Genomic DNA, 21,479 nt, shown 5'->3' on the forward strand with positions numbered 1-21,479 from the left:
CCATATGCGCAATCAGAAAAAGAAAAGAAAAAAAAGAAAAAGCGCGAATTCTAGGTCAAAATGTAGTTTGCAGCAGGGAATCTCCCTACTCAGCATCATTTAAATAAAGTTGTTGTTGTTGTTGTAGCTGGTGGTGCAGACTCATTTGATGATTGATTGATTTGTAAAAGAAAAAAATGAGATGTTAGTCTCGAGCCACTCGGGACTGGCTACTCCAGGATGCGTTATTCAGAAAAGAAAGGGAAACTACAGGGAGACTCATTTCTATTACAGCTCCTAGCGCATTACAGCTAAACTTTCAAGGGGCTTCGCTGTCTAACAGCATACACCGTCTGCATATCACGTGACAGCGAAAACATCCATCACTGCCGCTTCGTGAACGTCACACAAAAGGAGACCCTATATATTCCTGATGGGATTCGTCGAAGACCGTGGTGCGAAGGAGAAAGGCGTCAGCTGATACTTTCTTTTGCGATTGACGTCGTATCCGGGAAGTACGACATACCTTTGCAATTTCACGCCGAAGTAAACACGGCATCGGGTTCCGGTCAATCAAAATGTCGCCCGAAGGCCGATGCCGCTCTATTTTCAGGATGCGCAAACACGCGACTAAAAATATACACGAAATTTTCGCTTTCAAGTATAATGTGTCGCAAATTGAGGTCAGTGCGCGCTCCCCTGACAGCCCAGACGTCGTCTGCAACACATCCCGGGAAATTACATCCATTCTAGCGCGCAGTTTCGTAATCCGCACTTTCGTTGTTCGAATTCGAGAATGGCGTTTCTCAAGGAAGGATCGTTTTATAGCCTCGTTATTGAACCGGCGTGTATTGTGTTGAACGACGGCGATGCATAAGGCGTACTTTCCAGCATTTAATGTGTCGTCTGAACTTGCTCATGCAGTGTTTTCTGTTATGGTGATGGCGACGTGATCAAGGAAAAAAATTGAGAAATTGAAAAATATTTTCTGTTATGGAGAAATTTGTTAAATATTGCGTGCCATCATAATGTTTGCATTTTGGCACTATTCACAATTATTCACGTGCTTATGTGTGAAATGTATACGTGATATGTCCTTAGGCAGGGTGCATGGTATGTACACATGAATGACTACACTAGGAAGCGTTCACGGCGCGCGCGCGTGTGAGCGGAAAGGGGAGGAAAGAAGCCTAGTTGCTTTGGAGTTAGTCGTTAGTAAAACTGTAGTCACCTTCACTGTTGTTCGCATTAAAAGCAACTCTACATCACTACTCATCAGCTCAGGAAATAAAGTAGAGACTTGGTGAATGCGTGTAATTCCATAGAGTGCCTGAGAACTGTTACTGGCACAGTGCTCCGCGCGAGTTCACGACTCCTCTTGGAACTTGCGCAAGTTATCTGTAGTGCTACGCGGTTCTGCTCACCGTCCTTCGGGTGTCAGCTGGTGAGGAAGAGGGTAGTGACTGACAAGTGACACCATGGTTGAATAGAATATTTATTTCACTTGTTTACGAAATATTCGACACCATGGTACATATAAATTATTATATGCAGATTTTCTTTGCTCGAAGCTCATATAACATGGTGAGGTTACTCAACGTGTCCACGTAAAGTTCAGATTAATTTGCCTCCTCTCATTGCAGAATAATAAAAACCTTAATAATGCGGCGCCACTCAATGCGGTGCGATGCATTTTTCGCAGCGATTCAACGTTTTCTCCCTCTCGCCAGCGAATTTATGCATTCTCTCGAATACCTTGTGACTTGGTCGAACACCTCCCCCTCAGCCGCTGTCTTTCTCTCATACGGTTAGTTTTGAAGGTAATGTGCTATTGGAGCGTACAACAATAAGTACGTTTCTGTACCTAGTTAAGAATCGAATGCGGTCCTAACCAGCTACCTAACTAGCGCTCAAGATCACTACGAACATAGTTCACCATGTGTAATAAAGTGTGACAGACATAAACGAGGGGGGGGGGGGGGGGCGGTTATGACAGGATCGGCATAACATAAACACACCCATCAATCACGAATGCCAGCGCGACAGAAGTCGTTTTTATACAATTTCGCCCTTGTTCAGAACTGACATTGAACAACAGCAACAATAGATGCTGACGATGAGATCAGGTGCTGCTGACATAGAAGAGATACGCGCGCATCATTAATTTACTGGGAACGGCACAACAGAGATAACGACACATAGAGAAATGCGCTGTTTGCACGTGTGTTTATCGCTAACGAGCTTGGGATTCGTTGCTATTAAACCAGTTGGCTTCGACTAGAGCTTGCACTCTAGACTGAGAAGTACCCAGGTTCGAATCCCGGTGCCTGCTGTGCTGTCTGGGGTTTTTCCTGTGTTTTCCTAAGCCGGCTGTCAGACGTATATGTCGGCACAGTTTCCTTAGAAGTGGACCCAGGACGCGGATTACCCCCCAGAGCGTTAGTCCTGACGTTGCCCACCTCTAGAAGGCCGACCACTGCGAGCTGTTCCAGCACTATCACACCACCACCTAGAGCTTGCACGAAGCTAATGGTAGGCAAGGGAGAATTGGCAAATATTCACCCGAACAGCTAGTATTGCAAACAAATAATTTCACGTCATGTTGCTGAGTTCTCTTCCCATTTTTGTGTTACTGCAATGACTGCTGTTCGATCTCCTATAAGAAGACTTGATACTTTATTCATCGTAGCGTATTATTCTTATGATTCTCAGTGTATTGCTATCATAATTTAAATTCCAGAGAACTGTATGGCTTGTATGGTACAACTTACATTGCGTTATCTAACTCCCCATGAGATCCCATTAGGTTACTTGGGCTACACTGAAAGAAGAAAAAAAAACGTTTGCAGCACCTTGAGCAACAGTCGGATGGTCTCTGACGCTCAGAGCAAATAGTGCCGGTGGAAAAAAACTATGTTCTTAATGTCGTAATTCAACGTTGTTCTGCGCCTGAGAAAGTGAAATACCTGAGTTTTAGTATGTTTAGTTTTAGTTGTTTAGTTTGAGTATATTTTTGTAGTTTTTATTTATTATTACTTCATGGCAGCTGTGGCAAACGGTACTTCGGAAGTATAGTCAAATAAGACAAAGAGACTGCACCAAGCCATGATATCCTTACAAGGCTGCCGTCTGAGTGTTTCTCCTAAGGGCGAATCTGCCAGTCTCATTTAGAAGTGCTACTGAACTTTCATGAAGAACTCTCATTGTCTGAGAACGCAGAGGAAAATATAAAATGACAACGCACATGCTCGTCGAGTACATGAACTCCCATCTGCAGTTACTACGCAGCACGTTCAGATTAATCTTCCACCAGAGCAACGATCGAAAAAGGAATCGTCCTTTTGAACGTAATCTCAAGAGACCGAAATGAATGCGCGTCGTATATAGTTTCGCGCGTCGTATATAGTTTCGCGCGTCTGAATGGGATTCATAAGGAAGTCCCAAGTGATGTTTCCTTTTGCGCAAGAGTAGCATTTCCTTAAAAAGGGAGACTCTGGGATAATTCGAAATTCTTATAGTGACTGTGTAAATAAGTTCGGTACATTCTTCAGAGAGACACAGTTCTTCACATTCTTCAGAGAGGTACATTCTTCACAGTTAGTTTGGCGGTCGGGGATTCGTTCGTTGCCAAAAAGGCTGGGAAACTTATATCGTCGTCTGATCATCATCATGAGTCATATGATTCCTCGATTTCGTTGTGAAGTACAGGGTCTTACCCTATAAAAGTCTACCCGCGCCGGCATGCCGTGCTCGCCAATTACTAAATGCAGGTGGCACATTGTGTTACCTACGTATAAAACTCATAAGGACATTCAATCATGGTGAATATCGATGTGATTGAGCACCGCAACGCGATGTTATAGCGCAAAATGTGCGATTCCCAGAGTCAGAACAGCCAAGATGGCGGCATATAGAAGCACAGTTGTGATGCAGCTCCACAGACGGCGACGTGTCGCTTTGGCAGGCAGAGACGTCTCTGCGTAATGTTATTTCACTGCCTTTCAGTATAAGCAAACGACATCCCTTTTGGTTGTCATTTGCTAATTACGTCGTCAATTTCGTTCCTCACGTTGCTCACTTCAGAAACAAAATACGGAAGCGAAATGAAAACCGCAGTTCCATCCGGCTGGCAGGATATGCGACACGTGTCCGTCTGGGGAGCAGCGTGTCAACTGCTCTTCGCAACACCGCCATCTCGGTTGTTTTGACTACGGGAATTGCACGTCTTCCGTTATAACTTCGCGCTGTGTCGCTTAAGCACATCGAATTTACCACGATTGAATGTGCTAATGAGCTTTATATGTAGACCACACAATGTGCCCCCTGCATTGAGTAATTACCGAGCACGGCATACCGGCGCGGGTAGACGTTTATAGGGTAAAACCCTGTATACTCTCCACTGGTTGAACAGAACCTACAGAAAGGCGCGTGTGAAGAATACCGGTGACGTGACGCCTAGTGTTGCTGGACCACTCTTCCGTGGAGGAGCGCTGAATCACTCAAAGGAAAATATTCGTTTTCTGATTATCTGCAGAGATAATCAGAAAACCAATATTTTCCTGAGATGAGTCCCAGGGGTGAGTAATTATGTCCACTGAAACGTCATATGGTATGCATTGATGTCGGATTGTTACTTCAAAACGTTTCTGCTGCGGAGCCTCCCTTTAGGGAAGGTTTCGAAAGGAATTCAGGACGAGTGACACCAACAGCACCAGCGTAGCTAACTAGTAGAAGCACAGACAAACATTTACTAGCGGGAAGAGGCGCCCGTCTAGAAGGCCCGCCCTTCCATTTATTGTCTACAAGGAATCGAGATTCACCAGAAGCATTTGACATTAGACGTCCACTGCACAAAGACAAGCATTTCACTAGCTGTGTACGCTATAGTACCAAAAGAAGTTCTCCAGGAAAGGCTCCCAAAAGCAATATATTCCACGCAACTACGCTCATCCGAAAGCAAAAAAAGTCACCGTGACATGTTTCTTATGGAATTCGCCAGCAGGGACAAGATATCGCTTTTCCCCTTTCCGTATAAGTGATATTGAGTTGTTGTGCTCGTATGTGTGTTGGGTTTTTGCATTTTAAACACAGTTCCTCTTTTTGTTGTAGTTGTTGTTCCAAATCCAAAGATATCGCCATCAACAAAGTTAATACGTTGTACGGTGATTATACACAAACGATGTCGCGTGCAAGAACTCCCTCGTCGTTGTAATCACCTATAAATGTTGTCTCGTGGAACCCGGGATCACGCCTACCAATCGCATCTGTGAAAGGACGCGTCACCGCGTTGAGACTAATGAACAATTTCGTGTGTCCACACTCAAAGCCTGAACTGGATGTGCCTTTTTCAACGCTTCAGTGACAGAGCGAAACTATAATTAGTGGAGAGCGATGGCAATCTATCTATAGCACCAAAAGTTCGTCGTCTAATCACAGCTAGATGAACGACCAAGGTGGCTAGGAGAGCGCGTTGCCCCTAGCAACTGTGGTCATGGCAGCACACTGATAGAAGGAATGTCGAAGGACGGGATGGACATCCCACGAGGACGGTTATGAGTGGGCAAAATAATCTGCTAAAGTGCCCGTCGCTTCCACTAGGATGGAATCTTCCGCTGCTGGCTGGCCGAAGAGGACGCTTTTGCGTTTTGCAGGCACCGGATAGCCGAAATATTCACACATAATCATTCACGTTCGCAAGGATATAGGAATCTGTAGAAAACTTTACATGGAGACCTTCTCGTAGGCGGTATGCACAGTATAGGATGTATTCACATGACGTCAAACGAACGCGTTTGGCCTCCATTGTGGTGGTCACTGTGTCGGCGCAGCTAGCTGCCGAGATTATCTAGGGTTTGCTCGAAAACGAAGCCTAGAAAGGTGTTTTGAAGTCTGTTCCTTTCTTTTATCCCGAAGACACTTCGTCATTGTTGTTCTCACGTTTTCTTTTACGAAAAGTATGGTTGCCGCATTGAACAATCACGCAGTTTGTCGTCTTTCAATGCCGCTCGCACGAAAAGTGACCACCAGTGGGAGGAGCTTACGAGCATGCCATGTCACTGCCACGTCACAATGTGACGTAGGTGAATACACTCTATAGGAAAGTACATCCGCGGGCGTGAGACGATAAGTCCATCGGCAAAGGCGGCGGGGTTTCCGTGACTAACCGTGGCCAGTGGTTTATCCAGAATCCCAATCATAGAGCAATCTATAGTGCAATAGAGCAACCCTTTAGTTCGAAAACATTGGGGGGAGTCATTATTCTAGTTACGTCACTACAGCTTAACATATCATAACCGACATCTGTCTAAAGCTGAAATTGCAAGGGGGTGGGGGCAGTCTGTGAATTCCTGCTCCTCTATGGGAGAGAAACAGGCGAGAATGCACTGGGTGCTACCAAACAGTCACACGGGTCCGGTAAGAAAAGGCAGATGTTTGAGCAACTCCATTGGTTTGCATGGGTCAGTGTGCTGGCCGTTAGAAAAACGGACAGCAAACGAAGCTTTGTCATGTGAATGAGCCCATTGCGCTCTACGCGTCGCAATATGCAACTGCGTTATCTGACCTGTAAGGATAATTCTGAAAGCCCCGTGCTCCGGCGATGAATTGAGGTCGTCAATCATACATGCAAATCTTTTCTATGGCACATCACATCCTGCTCAAACTAATTCGAATGTCGGTTGTCGTCGGTCGATGCTCGTGATATTGAGCGTGTATTAGTATATACCCGCTATGAGGCTCTACAAGCAGTGAGCGAGTCGAGACGGCACCGCCTTCTCTAACCCTATCAGTGTACGAACGGTACAGTGCAACAATATTAGCATTCCTTGTGTCTCGTATTCGAGGTGCACGGAAAGTAAATTCAATGAGGGTTCCTCGCCGTGCGTTTACTTTTAGAAGTCCACGTTTCGCTTTCTTTATATTAGCATCGTTATCGCGTGACGCGAGTTAGCAACGGGCCAATTACTCCGTATATTCTTTCCGGACCGGTGGGGGGGGGGGGGGGGGTATATGTTTATTCGAAAAAAAGTAAGCAGCGAAGGAAAGGTTCGGGCGAGCATAAAGCGTGTTGGACCCAATCGCAGCGCAGCGATATTTAAACCAGCTTTAGCCACCACGTCAACGCACCATGTTTGTGAGTAACTTATTTAATTTTAACATTGCGGAAGTTTACGTCGCGAGACAATTATATAATCACGACGCGACGTGATGGGTCGGTGGATTAGCTTGTCCGCCTGAGAGTTCTTTAACGTCGGTTGAAATAGTTGCACATTCCATCTCGGGGCAGCCGCAAAGAGAATTTCAACTGCAGCGCGAGGCGAGACTCACGCAAATAAGTAGATTTAGTTTATTACGCTACTTATTAATGAAAGTATTAAATTCTCGCTCGTGCGAGTAGTCTGCAAGTGGTATTGTCCCACTGAAATAAGCGGATGAGGAACCCGCTTGTTGTCAGACACATTCAACAGGTGTGAGAAGCAGGTGCTTTTTATGGGTCGTCTCCCGCCCGATTTATTCATAGGCCTCTCCTGCGTGACGACCTCCCTCTGGCGTGCGGCCGAAGAAGTCGAAGCACGCATTGCGACATCCGTGCAGCACGATGAATGATATTCCTTTCGTCGCATTCCAAACGTGGTCCTGACGGCAGAGCTCGTGAAGAACTGCAGTCATTCTCGAATGTCTAAACAGAGCTATTGCAGGTGCGAAAGTAGGTGCAAGTAGGTACATTCTTCAGGTGGGGATCTCGCTCCATTTGCCACAAAGGGATATCGGAGAACATGCTTAACAATGTGCGGAAATGAAATGTTTCGAAACTGTATGCAACCTATGATACACTGTAACAAAAATAATAATAATAAAGAAAGAGAAGATTTAGTGGCACCGCGTATCGATCACGGTCGACGGTGGTATATGCTGTGGCCCAGCTGGCGTCCTCGTTTCGTTATCGCGACATTGTGATGATAGATCGGAACAGCAGGCGGCATAACTGCAAGACGGAGGTTTATTAAGCGTTTAGGATGATAATGGGCCGAATTAAGAGTTCATGCGTGCATTGTCGGTTGTCACCAAGCTGTTAAGAGTCCATGGGTGATGGTAACTCGTCGACGATGCCAGACGATGTCCACGGCGTGCCTTGGCGGCGCTGCTTATAGGCGGCTACAATACCGATGGGACCAAAGTTTACCTTTGCAGGGCTTGTATTTACGTTGATGAATCTGCAAGCAGGTGCCCATTCCAGTAGCGCTGACAACACTTGGTTAGCTCTCATCTTAGCCTGGGTGGTTTGTGGAGTCACATTGATGGATGCCAATCGATAAATAAATGAAGAAATATAATTAACTCTGAGGTGTTCTTACGAATCTCTCGTTCTTGCGCCATTTCTCTTCAACAACACAGTACCTGCCCGTGCGCGTACCGCTAACCCGACAATAGGCTAGTATACGCTACGGACACTATAGGCGACTAATTTGGCTGAAAAGGGGCAAACACAAAGGGGCCTTTTGAATACAAAAACGCAGTTTGACACCGGTTTAAAAGCATGCAATCCTAGCAGAAAAACGTGGATGTGACCAACCATATAGAGTTGAGCTGCGCAAAATCACGAGGACAAAAACGCAACGCACACACACAAAAAACAAAATAGAGAGAAAAATAGAAACACTATGGAAGGTATCAAAGCATGTGCAGAAGTTCTGGCACGTGCCTGTTTCATGGTTTCAGTGTGACACCTGTAACTGGTCCCATAGTCCTTGAGAATGGAGTAAAGTGGAACTCCGTTTCGAGGGTATAAATTTTACACCCAAGGAGTGTGTGCATGCTTGGGGACGAGCTGCTTAGTCCCCCAAAGGAGTTGTGGCGCCATCCATTTTTTTTTTTTTTTTTTTTTCAGAGTGCAGGGCAAGTACCGTATTTTCACGCGTAGGAGCCGCACCGCAGATAAGCCGCAGGACTCGTTTTTAGATACATTTTGAAAATTTTTTTGCAGATAAGCCGCACTCGCAGATAAGCCGCGGGTAATACGACGCGACAGCTTTGTGCGCTAAACCAGTGATGCACATACAAAATCAATACAGACTTTATCGCTATGAAAACAGGTATCATTTATTCGACAGAAAAAAGGCTAACATCAGAAATATTACAGAGCGGCTCACTAAGACATGTTCCAGAAGACATGATTCACTGTAACCCCTTTTGTTAAAGCTGCGTGGGGGAATGTATCCGGAAGGTCAGACCACTCGAATATGGACTCGTCCCTGTTCGGTATTGTTCGTGCAATGGCAGGGCGGTCCTGTTCCGAAAAACATGACGCACTGTCTGCCCTTTCGTTTCATCCAGGGTATTGGGAAAATGCCAGGGAAAAATAGTCATCAGATAAGCCGCACCCGCGCATAAGCCGCAGAGCGTCCGCGAAAACAAAAAATCTCACATAAGCCGCGGCTAATACGCGTGAAAAAACGGTAAACGAAATATCGTCTATTGCACATCATTACAACTTGGTCCGCTTCAGTGAGAAGCGCCTCGTTACGTGCTTTCCGTAGCCCCGTTTACATGAATACGACACAAGTGTATCGAATCGATTCCAAACCGGCGAGAAGACGATACGACACCGTTTACATGGATTCGCATCGAGCCAAGACCGGAGGTGGCGCCACGCCGCGTCATATCGGAAACTTAGAGCGCACTTCCGCAACTACTGCCGTTTCCGGTGTCCCGCTACCTTCGCACCGAACGTTAAAACGTCGGAAACGTAGCATCTACGCCCCATTTTCAAGCGTACTTCAGAATGAAATCTGCTCTACGACTGCAAGCCCTGCTGCTTCTGTCAGTATAGACTAGTCTACATGTCCAAAACGGAACGTGGCTGGGAAGTCCCTAATATCATCATTTTGTGATCCCGACTAGGAGTAGCAGACGACGCAACTAGCTCGCAGCCGAACGCCCCTTCCCATAATTCTCTCTTCCTCCCTCGATTCGCATCGTCCGTTTACATGCACAATCTGAATGCGCATCCACCGTCTCGATCCACCTCTGTTTAGCGAATTGAATACGATACGCTGTCCTTGCGAATTCACCCGTTTACATGGGTGGATTCGATTCGACAACTGGATACGATACGCCTGTGTCGTATTCATGTAAACGCGGCTAGTGCCTAGCTAGAGAATATGCAATGCCTGTCCCTCAAAAGTATGTATTCCCGGAACGGTCCGGCAGATATCAGGATACTTCCATCGTGTTGCCGAGTCTGTGTTTACATTTTCATGGGTGCTCTTGTAACCTGAATTGCGCAGTGACAAGACAACGCTGTGTCGAAATAATTTGCGCCATTGTTCCTGATAGCCTGGTTCAAGCTATCCTTAATGCAATTGACAAAGCGTAGATGCTACATCCTCAGACCGTCTGTTGGTTTTTGCTTTTTTGGGCTCCACGTGTTTGAGACTACAAAACCGCTATGCCGAAAAGAACACACACACTCACACACACACAAATGATGACGAGATGGGGCTTATGCCGGCCAGCAGGCTGGCATTGCAACAGGCTGGCATTGCAATTATTACAATTGCTGGAATTACAACTGGCACTGCTCCGCAGTGCCAATTGTAGGGAATGAAAGATGATGGTGGGAGAAGGCAGTTCAGGTAAGCAAAGCATGGTGGAGAGGCCGGTTGATGACAGAAATTTCCAAAAACAACGGAGAACTTGATACGTATGAGCGGACCAGGGGCCCAGCACCTCGCCGAGGGTAGAAGGGCGGTGGTCGACTGCATGCATCCACACGGCGCTCATTCCTTGCATAAAAACATGCAATTCTATATTCAAGTTACGTGAACCACCTCGTGTAATCAAAGTATGCGGAGCTGTAAGCACTGGAAAAATAAATACGTATAGTAGTAGCCGCCAACTTGGAGTCATATTCGAAGTCGTTAGAAGAAGTATAACTGCCATGAGTTAGAATATCATTCCTTGCGCGTTAGACGCGCGCTTACAGCTCGTTAACCGCTGCACGGGACACGCTCGTTTCCGAGGGCGCGCCAAAACGGGGCCGTGGAGGAACCAAGCAGATACGACGCTGGACTGGAGCAATAAAGGGACACCTTCCCAACGACCGTTCCAGGAACATCCTTTTTTCGATGATATAACTGCGAGGTTTATGTAGCCCCGAATATACATATGAGCCACGTTTCTTTGCGGCAGTTACACGTACGTCGTATGATTAGCCGCGAATAATATTCACATACGAGGTTCGCATTCGATGCAATATGGCTATATTGATGGGGATGACTTCGTTTCTCATAGTTGTGTGATTGGCGGTAGTATAGGGAGAGAACTGGAGGGTACAACACCGAATGGCCACACCTCCAGCAGCATTTTTTCTGACACATTGCACGCGATGAATCGTCGGTGGACTTTAAATTAATATTTCGACACTTCCACTCTGCTTTCAAATATGTACAAAGTGGACTTCGTTTAACTTACACTGATAGTTCATTCACTTTCCTGTCTAAATTCCGTTTACTTGGGATTCTATTTCCCACCACATAGAAACCCAAATCATCGACGATGACTTCAGCATACTTGGTGACGCTACTATAGTGCGAATTATTACTTACTAATGACTAGTAAGTACGAATAATTACTAGGCCCGCATGCCACATGTGGCCCGCGATTACCTATTCTGTGGTCCGAGGGCCCTTGACCATAAACAGAACGAAGCTACCTTGTCAAAGCTACGAAACGAAGCTACCTTGGGTGGCTGCCCGCGACGTTCGCCGAGGACAAAGTGGGTGCCGGCCCGGGATTGGCGGACAAATATCACGTGGTATCGAAATACTGCGTAACGCATTCGAGACAGGTTACTAGAACCACTAGACCTGTTTTGAAGAACAACAGCAACTCTTAAGGAGTTCGGTTTTAAACTGCTAACAGTTGTAACCCGTGAGATCCGTGCCTGTGGGAAATATCTGTGCGATATGCGCCATCTGTTGGCCATACTCTATCTCCGCGTCTCTGTGTCGTCTGCTCGCTGCTGTCTGCAAAACCTTGCAATCAGACGAATTATACGGATGTCTGGTTTGCGTTCTTGAGTTCCGGGATATACAAACGACACAAACCGTGCACCCTCGACGACGAAACGCACTGCGCTCGCGACAACTACGCGACCTCGCCTGGATAGCTCGCCTAGTTGCTGGCGTTTTCAACAGGGCGTGCGAGTCGCCTCAGGTTTGGCGCGTCTGGGAGTCCGCTTGCAAGCTTTGAATGGCGCAGCAATCTTTGAAATTCGATTGCTGAAAAAATGGTCAAAGTACAGCAGAGCTCAGAAGCCTCCAAACTATACAAGCTTTCAGAAAATTATGCAGTTTCTACAGGTTTCCCATCCACTTTGCAGTACCTTTAATTGAGAGGATGAATTAATTAAAGAGATGAAAGGGCGCCCTTAGAGCTCTTCAAGGAGGCCGGTAGCATGAACGCAAGCAAGAGGGAGCGAAGACCCCGGCACTGATGCGCAGGGGTGGTCATGGGCCAGAGACTTTGGACTTTGGAGCTGAATGGTCGGTGGTCAAGGAGTTCAAGTTGGCGTCGAAGCACCCGTCGTTCACACGCGTACCTGTCGCAGTCCTTGATGATATCGGGAATCGTAGCTGGGGTGTGGCAAGCTGAGCATAGCATCAACTTTAACCTACACGCTAAGAAAAAGAGGTAGAATTTCCTACCCAAGCTGGTAGAACGACAGTACTACCATTTCAGGCCTATCCACGCGCACCTTTTACCGGCGGCGTCCCTTTCCCTTGCTCCTCTCTCTCACGTTTGCTCTAAGAAAAAAAAAAAAAAAGGTAGAACTTTTTTTTTACCTTGGAGAGTGGGGAGTTTCCTCGCCACAGGCGATACTCTACCCCATTGCTGGTTGGAATGGGGGAATAAAATAACGAGCCCCTTCACAATAACGATCGAAGTCCGATGGTGTCGAGAAATGTCAGAAGAGCTTTGAGCGCAGAGCGTTGCTGGGCTGGATTGGGCCAGGGACCAAGCAATTTCGATAGGGAGAAAGGGCGAGAGTCCAGCTGACGAAGAGACTCGGAGAGTGTGGTTCGGGAAGGTTGGTAGTGAGGGCAATGAAGAAGAATATGCTCCAGATCCTCAAGAGCACCCAGTGGCAGCAGGTGGGAGAGTCAACTTGTCTCAAGCGGTAACGCCACTGAGCTATAAAGGCCACATCGAGGCGCATTCGGTGGATTAATGCAGCATCTTGACGAGAGGTGTTTCGTGGCATGCGGAAAGCGAGCGTTGGATCAACTCTGCTCAACATAGAGGGGGGAAGAATGTCGGTTGTCCGTTGGCGGGAAGCCAGGGGTGTCACTAGGCGTCGCAGAATCGAACGGCGGTCTCCTCTCAGCAGAACAATACGGGTCCGTTTCCTATATGAGAGTGCTGCTTCTGCGACGCTGTCGGCCTGCTCGTTCCCCACGACACCACAATGGGCTGGAACCCACTGGAGAACTAGCCTGTGGCCTGCGGCGTAGATAGTGTGGTAAGCCATTAACACATCTGTGGCTAGGGGTACGGATGGGCCTCGTATGCCGGAATTTTCAATTGCTTGAAGTGCAGATTTGGAGTCTGTAAAGACTGCCCATTCCCGGGGTGTAAAATGAGCGATGTGTTGTAGAAAGAAAAGGATGTCATACAGTTCCGCAGCTGTGGAGGAGGTTGGATGTGAAAGGCGTCTTCCGTGCACGACGCCTTCGGATGGAATGACGAATGCTGAGGCGGACTTGTTGTTTCGGGATGCGCCATCGGTATATGCTGCCGTAAACGTAGAAAACTTCTCGTCTACCAGAGCATGAAAATGGGCTCGGTAAGAAAAAAAAGGTAGAATTTCCTACCCAAGCTGGTAGAACGACAGTACTTCCACCATTTCGGGTCTATCCACGCACGCCTTTTCCCGGCGGCGTCCCTTTCCCTTGCTCCTCTCTCTCACGTTTCTAAGGAAAAAAAAAGGGTAGAATTTCCTACCCAAGCTGGTAGAACGACAGTATCTACTCTGTAGTTTCTTTCTACTCTTCAGTTACACCCAAAAGGTAAAATTGGTTCGAGTAGAAATGTGGTTGCAATACAGCTCTATCGAGATGGGTAAAAAATTCTACTTTTCTTTTCTCAGACTTTACCCTATATAGCCCGGAACACAGGGGTGAAGGCGACGTTGAGTCGTAAACGCCGCACAAGTGACGTAGAGCTGCGAGGGAAGCCTAGTGGAACCTTGAGTGATAATGACGGGTTGACGGGTAGTAGGTCACATCAACGACGCAAGTATTGCTTTCTGAAAACGTTACCTCTCCTACTAATCCTCGTTTGTCTTTCGAGCTATGTCACATCGTTCAACTGCTCACATGTTATGACTGAGCCGAGTTATTGCTGCCGTATATCACCACCTTGCAGAGGACCAGAGGCCATGGAGATGCCGGAACACCAAAGTGAAAACTGCAACTCCAACGAAGACTCTCTAGACACTCTAACGAGGCAGCTGGCAGAGAAGGACCTCGAAATACAAAATTCGCAGTGCCAACTGCTCCAAGCAAATGAAAAAAGTTAAGCAGGTACTTCAAGAGAAGCAGGAGGTTGAGCGTCAACTTATGGAGGTTGGAAAAGAACACAGCAGCTGCATCGAAGCCATGGATGTGGATTCCCTATGTACATCTGATGAAAGATGCAGTTTTATACTGGCTTGCCGAACCTAGAAACATTTGATGCCCTTCGTGACTACCTCGACCCAGGGGCTGTAATATTGCAAGGCAGAAGAAGCACGGAAGGACTTCCCCTCAGGCAGCGTGTGGCAGGATGCGAGAGCTTTCAACAAGGAATGAGTTATTCCTTGTTGTGGTCAGGCTGCGCTTGGGGTTGCTCGAGCAAGACCTTGCAGACCGCTTTTGTGTCCCTCAGTCGACAGTGTCCCGTATTTGCATATCCTGGCTTAACTTCACGTATGTGAAGTTGGCGAAGCTGCCACTGTGGCAGCCTCGCACTGTAGTTGATAGCACTATGGCTGGAGTCTTCAAGGACCAGTATCCAGATACGAGAGTTATTCTGGACATAACAGAAATCCGCTGTGAAGTTGCAAGCTCGTTGGCCCTTCAATCTAATCCCCGTTTGTCTTTCGAGCTATGTCACATCGTTCAACTGCTCACATGTTATGACTGAGCCGAGTTATTGCTCTATGACGGTGTTATGTGACACCTACAGGACCTCGTCGATGTATTTGTGGCTAGAATGACGCGATCAGTGCCAACGGTTGTTGGCATTACACCTACGGTACTATGCAAAGCTTTCCGGCACCAGCATAGCCATTCGAGTGGTTGAGCCACACGCTGCTGTGTTATGAAAGGATTGACGTTTGAATCTCGCTTCTCATATGTATTTGCTGGAAAAATTTCCCGGACGAACAGGCCGTCACGTTGAAGTGAATGTCGACGAGATTCCGCATCAGTTAGGGAACAGTTTGTGTAACGGGAACATTTTAGACAGGGACAGGATCAGTGCAATTTGCTATAGTATGAATAATGGACCGAAAGTTTACCAGAACTTTCACACATATACGGGAAGGGGGGGGGGGTAACATTGGGGGGTAACGTCACACACATCCGCTTAAGCTGTGAGAACAGATCTCCTTTTTGTCCATAAAATATTGCCTTTTTGTGTGTGAGTGGTTTTTTGAGCCTGGATGCTGGCACAGTGTACCAGAAACCAATTTTAGCCAAACAGTGTCCTTGGCAAAGGAAAGGGCAACTGTTATACAACTTCCAGGGCTCAAGGACCGATTTATTTACATAACATGCAAAAGCAACAAAGTTTTGGTTGATTCCCTCTTAAGACAGCGCTTATCGAAAAAGGAAATAAGTTCATGGTCAAGAATTTGAAGACTTCCGGGAAAACTACCTTGAACTACCGTAATTAGGTTACATTTATCTAGGTTGCTTACGCCTTTGATACATTCGAATAAGTACGCTGGCACACCGAAATAGCGCTCAAAAGAATTGAGATAATCCCTTTGCAAACTACTGTAGTCTGACTATTACCCATATTCTGAAATTATGTATGGATACCCAAAACATACCTTACGCATGTAGTACATGTGTACACGTGTATATTTTCCCAACGGTAGGTTTGCATATCAGATAGAAAAATTTTGCCGTCATATTGCTCAATGTCAAGACTCAAGACCACACATTTAAAACGCTAAGTATATGTGCACTGGTCTCATCCGTCTCCTAGAAAATTCACACATTGCATTGCACACAAACTACATAACGCCATGTGAACGTCGTTTTTCACATCCATCATGACCACTGAACTAAATTGTTGTTGCAGTTATTGTTGTTGCTCATCTTCGACATTTGTTCCTTTTTCTATTGTTCCATCCAATCCAATATTCTAGGACAGTCTGTCGAATGCTTACCATATACGGGAAGATGATAACTATTCTCGACAGCCGTCGTCAAGCGACTGCGTATTTATGATGTTTGCGCCGGACCCAGTCAGACAAAAGCAAAAAGGAAACAGCAAACAAACGGACGTAAGAGAAACGCTCTTCCTCGCAAACAAGGATAAATAATCTCTTCCGTCTCGTTTCGAGCAGCATGGAGATGCCGAAGAAATTGGCTCTCTTCTCCCACTTCGTTGCCTAGTAACTCATCCTCTCCCTTCTTCTGTCTCTTTAGCGCAGGTGAGCTTGTGAGGTTTGTGCCGTCGGCGACAAAATAGCCAGAGCCACGTGCTTGTTTCATTGAATAGGATTCATTAAAAACGCGGGCCTAGAATAATAGTAAGCTGTCAACAGCACCTTTGACGCATAAGGACCGCTTGGAGCAAGATCAGGTATGGCAGATTTTGGCTGAAGAATCTGGAAGACATGCCTTTACCGATATTATGGGACTATAGTTCACATTTTCCATAGGCAAAGGCTTACATCTGTTTTGGTACATCGTTTTCGTCCGTGGCATATGTTCATTTAGGGACAGGAACGCTCCCGAGGAAGAGCACTTGGTTAGTACGGACACAACGTCTTCCCGCGAAGAGTCGCGCGCGTCGACTTTTCCAAAACAAGGTAGCATCCCACTCCGCACTTTCGACGGAGCAACAGAGGCACAGTACGTACGACGGCGTTCAACTTTTTGCGACCTAATGGTAACGGAGTACTTTAATGGGCATGTTTGCGATACAGCAATGTACTTCACAATCCTTCTAACAGTGTGCGGGCAAGAATATTGCGTTCATATGTTACGTTGTTATAAGTTGCACGAAGCTCATACCTCTGGCGACGAGCCACGGCGAGCGACGGCAGAAGTGGTGTGTACAGACCACCGTGGTACAGACACTTGACCCTGCCACTGCTGTACACCATTACGTCACGACGACGTCACCGCGCACAGAATGGAACGGCTATCATAGGTCGACGCTTCTTTGTGCGAACCGTGTGTACTCTCAAGGTAAGGAGGCACAGGGAAAACCGTGTCTATGTTTCAAGACAACGTAAGAGCTATATAGTCACAAAGATACATCTCCGAGTGGGAGGGGGGATATGTTTATTGAAAAAAGAAACAGAGTGGAAAATGTAGTCAACACCTTGAAAGCGGGGCACACGAGAAAATGGCGGACGTCAGCCAGACAGGGCAACAGATTTGCATGTTTTGTTCAGGAATATTTTACGTGCTTGCTTTAAAGAGCATGCAAATGTGCTCTAAGTATGTCATCCCTGACAAGTCTCATTGCAACGCTATCAGTGTACAAGCAAAAGCATCAGGCAGTGAGGCTGAATATTCAAAAGTACGTGTTTCTAGCTGTCACGATGACAGGAATGATCGGTACTCTAGCGCGAAGGAAGTAAGCTGGCCAAGAATTATTAACACGATGTAGTAAAAATCTACGTGTTTACACAGTCGTACAGAAACTGCTGTCGCACACGCATCCGACAGGACAGCCCACAACTCTGTGTATACCTGCGCAAAACGTTCCCATTATGACAAGACTCATTTATGCAGAACGCTTTTGCATCCAACACGCATTATCATCGTACACAAATAGTACCCTGAGAAGGCACAGAATGGAGGTACAGACCCTCCCTGAGGAGGGAAGGAAGTTCTCGACTAATATTAGCGATACCCGGCGCGTTGAGAGCCCCCAGGCAAGCGACCGATCCATAGAGGAAGATACCGGTACAGACGTTCCCTTTTAACTATCATTCGCTGATGCGAAGGTAAACATGGAAGCACTCAATCGATTCGTAGGGCTTGTTAGGGGCGTCTCTTTCGTATACAGAGGTACTGAACGGGAAGGAACGTCAAAGAGAGAACAAAGAAAAGTTCTTAAAGGCGCTTTGCCATTATGCTTCGTCGTGAAGTTGCGGATGCACGTTTCTTCTACCTTTTCCCGCCGTGCTCCGAAACTTCAGCCGTTGTCACTAATGTATTTTCAATAATAGCAAATGCAAGAGAGAGAGAGAGAGGCAGGGCATTTCGACTTCTTCGATGGTCCCTTATAGTTATTCTTATCTATACTGTTTTTCTCTGAGTAACTTTCTCTTGTACCAAAGTAAGGATAACTTCTTTGATTTTTTTATTTATTTATAGTACCTTACAGTGCCAACTCGCATTAGAGTATGGAATGTAAATGCAATGCGAACGTGTAGCTGCTTTTTGGCAGTCCCTTGAGCCTTGTACACGGTTGATTAATGTAATCAAAACTATAACTAAGCAATAATAATGGTGAGAGCAATGCCACAAACGACAACATTACCGGACAAAAAGATGACGACCTATACCAGCTCGCGCGGCGTAGCGGTTAGGATGATCGCTTTCCACGCCGAGACTGGGACGTGACGCAGGTTCGAATCGCCGCACCGGCTGTGGTGTCTGAGGGTTATTTCCATGCTGTCGAACCGAACCCGAACCGAACCGTTATTTTCTGCCGGAACCGAACGCGAACCGGAATTTTCATGACACTGTCGAACCCGAACCGGAACAGAACAGAACCGCAAAAAATAATAGCGGTAACCGGTTCGCAACGAAACGGTTCGGACATAAAAGAAGTCAGCGTAAGAGTTCAATTGCCTGTCAATACCCGAACGACGGCACCATTGGTCTCCACATCATGGATTTTGCAAATTTTCACCTATCAGTGAAACGAGGACGTATAGTACGTATACTTTCAGCGTCTTTTTTAACACGTTGAAGCGCAGTTGTCCTTGTTAGCGCCGCGGCTAGTGCCCCACGCAGTGCTGCGGTCCTGCGGCGTCTGCTCTTCAGAGAGGCGCTACGCGGACGCTTATCATAAGGGTCCCTGCATGCGCAAACGCTGGGTTTCCAAGCAAACGTCGCGGCCATCCTCTGCTAGCAACTGCTGTATTTTCCGACAGGTGAGTGGTCTGCCATCGTCCACCGAATGAAGCAGGAATGGAGTATGCCAGTTGTGAAGCTCTATACGAAGAATATGTGATTAAGCAAGCGCCCAACATTTTCCTTTATACGTGAGCAGTAGAAATTAAACGAGTCAGTAACATGAGAAGTGGAGAAGGAGCGTACGCGGAACGGTGCCTGTTTGATTGGTCGTGGTTTGAAAAATAAATGTGGTCCTGCTTACTGGTAGTGCAATTGTGCTGTGGATTATCTGATACACTGCTGTGACCTCGGACAGAGGAAAGCTGGAAGGCTTATTTTCGACATGTTTCACTACGGTTTCAGATCGATTCACAACAACAACAAATACCGTCGTCTATGTAAAATGCTGTCCATCTTATTTCGCTTTCTTGAGTGTATCTTGTTGGCACTGTGCCTGTGAGAAAAACGATTCTGAATAAGAGAGTAGCAGGACTACACCGCTTCTCAGCGTAGACGCTATTTGCAAGTGTTCATCCATTTCTCCTTTCTCTCGCTACAGGGAGTACCTGGCCACTAAAAACGTCAATGCAGACAACAGCCGTAATAAGCTATTAGCCACGCATTTCCTGATAAAAGCGCTTTTATGTGAGATGTAAAACGGAAGCGTTGAACCGGTTCGATATCCTGCGTGGCCGAACCGGAACTGAACTGGAACGAAATCCAAGTAACGCGAACCCGAACCGAACCCGCATTTTTTGCGGTTCGACACCCTGGTTATTTCCCTGTCTTCGTTCCGGATGAACTCCTCCCAGACATTCCACATGAGTGTCGCCACAGTTTCCCCTAAGTGGGTCCAGGACGCATACTAACCCCCCCCCCCTCATCCTCTAGTCCCCAGTCATTCCTGCTGTCCTCTCTCCATCTGTCCACGACTGTACGCCGCTCATAGCCACAGCTGCTTCGCGGCGCTAATATATAATTTAAAAAGTATGATACTGCATTATGATAGCAACTGACTACTTAGATCACATATCAGAACGTAAAACATGACTCCAGTGACATGACAATGAAAAAACGGCTAGGAAGCAAGCCAGCTGGTGAAGATGATGCATAATGTAAAACCCCGAGACTAGGGAACACGAAAGGACAGGCACAAACACGAAGTCTCTTCGAAGAGTCTCTTCAAAGAGTCTCCACGAAGACTTCGTGTTTGTCCTTTCGTGTTCCCTAGTCTCGGGGTTTTACATTATGCATGCAGTGACATATTCAGACGACACTGAAGCGTAGGGTGGGTTCCACAAATTACTGTTCAAGGTAAACTAAGGTCAGCCAGTCAGTATAAAACCTTTATGGCCAGCAAGAGAGCAATTTGGGTCATTGTTTGTTTCATTTTGTGTATATGCCCCAAATCTAACCATCGTGAAATTAGTTTCTCCACTCCCTGTCTCTCTCGATATGTGTTCCTGGGCACTCGTGTGTTTCCCTCCAGAGTTTCCTCGTGCGTCCTAGGCTGACTTCACAGAGAACAAGGTCGACCTTTGTCTTACAGCGTTTGAGGAAGGCAAAGGAAAAATACCCAATGAGCGCAGCTGCAGTGTGGACTCCAATCCGGGTCGCCAACGCAGGTGTTCGTTAGAGAGTTTTAGAATAAGACACTCAACCGTCTTTAGGGTCCCAATCAAATTGGAGGCCGTTACTGCGCACGCCCCGAATCCAACCCGTGCTTTGGGTTTTGGGTGCGCACGCTATTTTCCGCAAGTAGCGTGGGCTCCCAAATTCACTGCAAAGTGAGCTTGTGTTCTTGTGCAACGACGCGAGCTGTTGCGAAAGAGCTAGAGTAGCGGAAATAAGACGATGGTGATGTGATAAAGAAAAAAATGGGGATGTGATATGAGTCGCGACGAAATCGAACCTGCTACCCCAGGACGCTTGCACACATCAAATACAAACAGATTAACGGGTTAAAGTGGTGAAGTGAAAATAAAATAGAACACACACATCCGTTAGTGTACTCTTAATTCGACAACAAGGAATCAAAACTCGCGTTTATTTTTCTTGAAAATAAATAAATTTCGTACACAACAAATGAATGCTGTGACTAACGCTAGATGGTGCTGCAAGCGCATTTAAAGTACACGCGTT

General features: G+C 46.6%; 2 protein-coding genes across 6 annotated transcripts in view; one reads left to right on the plus strand and one right to left on the minus strand.

The window, feature by feature from the left end:
* LOC135394256 (uncharacterized) overlaps positions 1-21,479 on the minus strand; it is a 726,492-nt gene that overhangs the window by 486,120 nt on the left and 218,893 nt on the right. The gene's annotated exons all lie outside the window — the stretch shown is intronic.
* LOC135394255 (CD151 antigen-like) overlaps positions 1-21,479 on the plus strand; it is a 257,319-nt gene that overhangs the window by 140,890 nt on the left and 94,950 nt on the right. The gene's annotated exons all lie outside the window — the stretch shown is intronic.

The sequence above is a fragment of the Ornithodoros turicata genome, chromosome 5 (genome assembly GCF_037126465.1).
Source record: "Ornithodoros turicata isolate Travis chromosome 5, ASM3712646v1, whole genome shotgun sequence".
NCBI classification, from domain to species: domain Eukaryota; kingdom Metazoa; phylum Arthropoda; class Arachnida; order Ixodida; family Argasidae; genus Ornithodoros; species Ornithodoros turicata.